The following is a 6,625-nucleotide window of genomic DNA, read 5'->3' on the forward strand; positions in this document are numbered from 1 at the left end:
TCACTTCAAAGCATACCTTTGAGCATTTCCAGAACTGTTTTCTCCTCTCTTCTCCCTTCCACTATTGACTACAATTGGATCAAATATGTCTAACACATCTTCTTACTTCAACATTCGGTAGCAAGTCAAAAACAACAGCAAGAAAGCCCTACATACAGAAAACAGTTAAAGTACTAGACAAAGAAATCAAGTATTTCAATTATTGACAGTTAAAAAAATACAAATATTACCTTCTGCATATCAGTCATCACAGTAAGACCTGCTCCAGTACCCAACTGCAAATCTTCTTTCAAATACTTGATAAAAAAACTCCAACTATTCTTTGTTTCCTTGTCCACAACAGCTCAGGCTATAGGAAACATCTGATTGTTACTATTCTTCCCAACTACTACTAGAAGTTCACCCTTACAAGCACTCTTTAAGAAACATCCATCAAACCCTATAATTCTTTTACATCCTTCCATCCATCCTTTCTTCAATGCATCAAGACACACATATAAATACACAAATAAATTTTTACCAGGGACAGTTTTTGTATCCATTCTCAGCTAAACACAACTACCAGGATTGGTTTGTTTTATCATTTCAGCATAATCACATAATCTTGCAAACTCCAAGTTCCAGTCCCCCATGGACTCTCTTAGAACTTGTAATTTAGCCTTATAACAGACTGTTCTACCCACATATAATCTCAATTTTTTTCTGCACAGTTCTTGTATTTTTCAAATCCTCAAAGATGGTTGTTTAATTATGTCATCTCTAAATCTGTCAGCAATAAATTTAGTTGTGCACATCTTGTTCTTGTTTGATGTTGTGCACTTATGCACTAAATTATAGTTTTTAATCATAAAATTACCAAAATCTCTTTCAATTGCACCATAACACAACCAACTGTATTTTGGCTTAAATTTGCACTTTGCCCTTACTCTATGAGTCTCATTAGGTCTTAAAACAATTTGAACTCTGTTTTCTACTGCATACCTCCCCAATGCTTTTCTAAATTCCTTAGGACCATTAAAAATCATCCCAAGTTAAAAAAACAACAACACCACAATCATCATTAGATCTGATTTTACTACTTCTTCTTCTCCTTGGTAAGTCAGCACCCACAACAGCATCCTCATCTACCAAATCAGTGTTATCAATACTATCACAGTATGAACTATCAATGAACTCTTCATCACCTCCTGAAAACCTTTGTCAATACTAGTTTCACATACAGGTATTTCTTTTTTAGCTTTTTTTTTTTTTGAATTTTTTTACTTCTATTTTCATCCCTAAAGGCTCTCAACTCTTCATCAATGTCTGAACCATCCTCATCAAGGATTTCGACATTTGAATCAGTACTGGGCACATTTGATTCATTACCATTCAGATCTTCATCAAGACCCCTACCCACATTACCATCACTGACTATATCATCTTCATCAATACACATGGGTGGCCCTTCTTTTAGAAGGGAAGACTTTCATCAATGCCATTAGGGCTGCATATCGGTCAGTTCGGTTTTGAAAATTATTGATTTTACTTATTCATTATCGGTTTGTATACATGCTAAACCGTTAAAGAATCGTTAAGATATCGTTTAATCGATTATCGATTTTTAATTATTATCGATTTGGTTATTGGGTTAACCGTTAACATTAAAATATATAATTTAAAGTCCAAAACTAGTAAGTACTAAATAGTAAGCCACTGCAAACTGCCTAGTGCTCTTTTATGCACAAAGCCACAAATATAAATTAGAATATAAAACATTCAAACTAAAGTCATAACTTAAAAATAGTCTACTGGTCTAGCACAAACAGAATACGAAAATCCAAAGCAACAATCACTGAATTTGGTAATTAAGTTCAAATTACATAGTAATAATATTAATTATTACTAAGTCTTATACTACCGACGAGCAGTCGAGCACGATACTGCATCCTCTCCAAACAACGATCAACATGAGCCCTCAGGCACTAAGTCCCAGTGTGTCGTGGATGGTAATTATAAACATTACCACAATGAATACACTTCACTTTGCACCCTCCATCATCATCTTCTTCAAGCTTTTGATAGTGATTCTAAACAGGTGATCGAACTTTAAGACCACGACGTTAAGACATGGTGAAACCTAATTAATAGCGAAACAATGATATTAGAAATACCCCAAACAACTTTAACAATATAAGATAAATAAAAGAAATAAACCAACAACCAACAGGGGTAGTGGATCCACAGTAGTTTATCTTTACTGCTGCAATCGTGCAATAGAACACCAAAAACTTAAAAGGGTACTAACAGAAATAGTATCCCAGCAACTGGTGGATTCAGAATGATAAACAATATCACTTTTGTACATTTTTTGTAGGAACTATATCTTACTTGTTTTTATGGCTTAATGGTTAGTTCTAAAAACTACTAAAAATAGTTTCTAATTACCATCTTCAAAAGCAGGATAAAAGAATGAAACAGGATAATTTTGTTTTATACTGACCATCTTTAGAAGCATATCATAAATATGAAGAAGTCAAAGCACTATAGCTTTAGCAATTTAGTGTTGCAAAGGATGACTATCTAGTTTCTAAGCTCTTTAAAACCACTCTATGTTTCCTTGAGTAAGTGAAACGAGAAACCAAAAATCTATTTTTTCTCGACTATGCAACATTACATGACTTGGCTATCACTCACACTCTTCAAATATTTCTCCAAAATCAAAACCTTAACTTTATTGATTAGTAACTAAAAAGGTGCAGTCTATTGATTAGTAACTCTATGTTGTTGTTGTTGTTGAGGATTTTGTCTACTAGCAAGCACCATCTACAACTCAACAAACAACAACAAAAAGGTACCAGCATAAAATACTAAAACAACTACACCTTAAGCTTAAAGTAAGTTGGCATCGGCTAATCAAACTCTACGTAACAATTCACCTCTGTTCGGATGCATATCATTCTAATACAGGAAAATAATTTATGCTGAAAGACTGTCAAGTCCAAGAATGACACAACTGTTATGGACAAACTTATAAGGTAATAGCGATAAGATTTTGATAGAGACAAACTAAAAAGACATAGTTTGCGAGAGCTATATTTTCAAAATCAAGATTCAATCAATCACTAAACTTCAATCCAGTTCTCTCCATCCATTCAAGTTCAGTGAATTAACATATACAAATTCTATTGTAACTAAAGTGAAAATCAGGAGATAATTTTAGTGGTTATAGACTTATTGTAATAATAAAAAGAAAGGGGTGTCAGAAAAACAAACCTTTCACAATTCTGAAAGCGCTTATAAACTAACCTTATCAGCTGTTTAGAGAGAACTATAACTAGGAAGATGAGAATTCAGTTTTAACAACAACTGAAATAGAAAGAAAGATCAAGAAGATAGCCAGCCACGTATATGCAGACAGACACCTATAAGTATGCACAAACAAAAGAGATGATTGGATTTTGTTAACATGAGAAGAATCCATAGGAGTAATAAGTTTTGTTTAACTGGAAATACCCCAAACAACTTTAACAATATAAGATAAATAAAAGAAATAAACCAACAGGGGTAGTGGATACACAGTAGTTTATCAACCTCAGTTTTTATTTACCTTGTTCTTTAACTAGAAACCAAATGCAAGGTTCTTTATTTACCTTGTTCAAGTTGCTAATATGTCATCAATGCTATTGCTAGGTTCTTTTCCAACTTTGGCCAAATCTAAAGAAATTAAAAGAACAAGTTAAGACACAAGTAATAAAAATATTAAATAAATAATTCACCAAATACAAGGTTCATTTTTTACCTTGTTCAAGTTGCTTAAGAGAATCTAAATTCTCCTCGATACTTATAGGTTGTGATTCACTTCGAAGCCAATCTTGTAGACACACTAGAGCTTCTACCAATTTAGGAGTTAATGAACTCCTAAATGAATCAAGAACACACCCCGCGGTGCTGAAAGCACATTCTGATGCTACACTAGAAATAGGAACAACTAAAACATCACGAGCCATTTTAGAAAGAAAAGGAAATCTACCCAAGTTATATTTCCACCAAAGCAATACACTAAAATCGGACGTTCCAGCTTCAATATCTTCTGCAAGATATTTATCTAACTTTGAATTGGAATTCCCGGCTACACTTCCTGACGTGTGTCTACTCAACTCCTCATAAAATTCACCAATACCAATCATAGAGCTTGAACTACAAGCCTGCACTTCAGAAGAACTACCACCTTTGTCTTTCGAAGCAGATGATGAATACTCATTAAATAATGACTTCATGTACTCTTATACATCTTTTTCTATAGTCGGTGCATTATCCCCAAACATCTTCTTAAGTGCAAAACTAAGAGTGGTAAATTTATGACGAAGATTCAAAACACAAGGTATAAAAAGCATCTTATTCATTTTTGTCGAATCACCCCAATATTTTTCAAATTTCTTCTTCATGTTTGTTGCCATGTGAGCCAATACACTATCATTACTTGATATCAATTTTGTCAAGCAAAAACCAACTTGACAAATTTTAAGAAAATAAATATTTGATGTAATATACAGTGATCCAGAAACCTTCAAAGTGAGCTTAAAAAATAATTCAAGAAATTTTGCAATTCTTTTAATGCTATCCCAATCACTACTCAAAAGTGTACCTGCAGGTTGTTCTTCATCCATAATATCACTATTGCCATCACACACACAAATATGGCCAAACTCGAGATGATGTGCTAAACCAATATCACGATCAACATAATTCAAAATTGCACCCTCATATTCAATAGCCCTATTTAACATCAAATAGGTGGAATTCCAACTTGTGGGAACATCTAAGCATAAAGACTTTTTTTGCAAGATTTTCATCTTCACAACATTCCTTAAAGTTCTTCCATCTAGCAGGAGATTGCCTAATGTATCTCGTTGCTTGCCTAATTCATTCAATAGAAACAGTTGCTTCTTTTATACCATCTTGAACGACAAGGTTTATGATATGCGTCATACACCTAACATGAAGATGTTTACCACCCATAAGATTGGTCCCCTACTTAGTCAATTGTTTAGACAACTCAACCACATACACATTATTTGAACTAGCATTATCAGCAGCAACCGTGAAAATTCGATGCAAACCCCACTCATGCAAACACTTAATAATGCCCTTTGCTATATCTTCACCTCTATGGCTAGAAATTGGACAAAAATTGATGATTCTTTTATGTAAAGTCCAATTTTTATTAATCCAATGAGCAGTAATACACATATAATTGATTCTTTGCACAGAAGTCCAAGTATCATTCGTTAGACACACTCTTTATTGAGTTTCCTTAAAAATGCCCCTCATTTTATTTTTTTCTTCATCAAAGAGATCAAAACAATCACGAGTGACAGTTGTACAAGAAGGAATTCGAAACAAAGGTTGTACCACTTTCATAAATTGTCTAAAACCTTTTTTTTCAACGAGTCTAAAAGGAAGTTCATCAATAATTATCGTACGACACAAAGCTTTTCTACACTCTTCTTGATTAAATTTCCATGAAACAATTGATACATCACCCTTGTTACCCCCTGTAACCAGCTGAAATGCTATCTTTGATTGCTTTGTATCAACATTATGAGGCAACTTTTTACATTTTTTTATATGACCAAGCATCGCCGTTGTACCATGTTCTTTTGTATCAGCTAAATACTCTTGTTTACAATAATTACACACACCCTTTTTAATTCCTTCCGAATCAACTTTACTAGTAAAATGATCCCATGCAACAGATCTTTTTTCCTTTCTTTCTTTGCTTTAGACTCAACTACATTCGAATCAAAAGGTATACTCTCACCAATTACTTTATCAACTCTAATATTTTATGCCATCTAGTTGTATTGGCGTGACTGTGATTAAAAAAATAATCAAAATAAGTCAACAATAAAAGATGACCAAAACTTGACACAATGTGCATATAGAGCAGAATAAACAATTCCAGAACAATAATAAAAATTACACTAACGCGATGAGTACAACAGACTCGAGGTCAAAAATTAGAACTTAGTAAGAATTTTTGCAATTATGATTATTAAAGACGGTCCTTAGTATAATACATCAAAGATTGAATAGAAATCAAAATATAGTAGAAGTTATGAGCTTGAATACCTCTTAGGTGTGAAGCTATGACTGTGAGCTTGAATACCTCTTCTTGATGTGAATAATGAAACTTGAGAGTGAGAGACAGTGAGACACTGTGTTCTTATAAGGAGAGGCGCCGCTAAGAGTAAGTCAGTAAGAGGCGCAACTCAAGAATATTTCTATGTTTTTGAATAAAGTTAAACCCTAAGTGCTAATAGTTATTTCACTGATGGAATTAAAAAGTTAAAAGGGTGTTGGCCTATTGGGCCTTATAGGCCATATGTTAATGACTAATCTAATGGATTATAAATGGGCTCAGCACTCAGCAGTCTGGTACACCACTACACTGTATTGTAATTATAACGGGATATTGGGTTATCGGGCCACCCGATAAAAAGGGTTTATAAATCGATGCCCGAGCCGATAACCTGATTTTAGAAAAATCTGTACCAAAAACTGATCCGATAATCAAAAAAAAATGAATTGTTAAGCCGATAAGCATATTATCGGTTCGGGTTAATGGTTTGAACCAAAATTT

At 33.5% G+C, this 6,625-nt stretch overlaps 1 long non-coding RNA gene across 1 annotated transcript; it reads right to left on the reverse strand.

The window, feature by feature from the left end:
• Positions 1 to 1,750: 1,750 nt before the first annotated feature.
• LOC107841898 lies at positions 1,751 to 6,309 on the reverse strand. The gene is made up of 4 exons (XR_001665482.2): positions 6,115 to 6,309; positions 3,782 to 3,954; positions 3,633 to 3,696; positions 1,751 to 2,119 (listed from the first exon to the last, which is right to left on the reverse strand). It is a non-coding gene; the product is annotated as an uncharacterized LOC107841898 (long non-coding RNA).
• Between the last annotated feature and the right edge of the window lie 316 nt (positions 6,310 to 6,625).

This window comes from Capsicum annuum, chromosome 1, assembly GCF_002878395.1.
Source record: "Capsicum annuum cultivar UCD-10X-F1 chromosome 1, UCD10Xv1.1, whole genome shotgun sequence".
Lineage (NCBI taxonomy): Eukaryota > Viridiplantae > Streptophyta > Magnoliopsida > Solanales > Solanaceae > Capsicum > Capsicum annuum.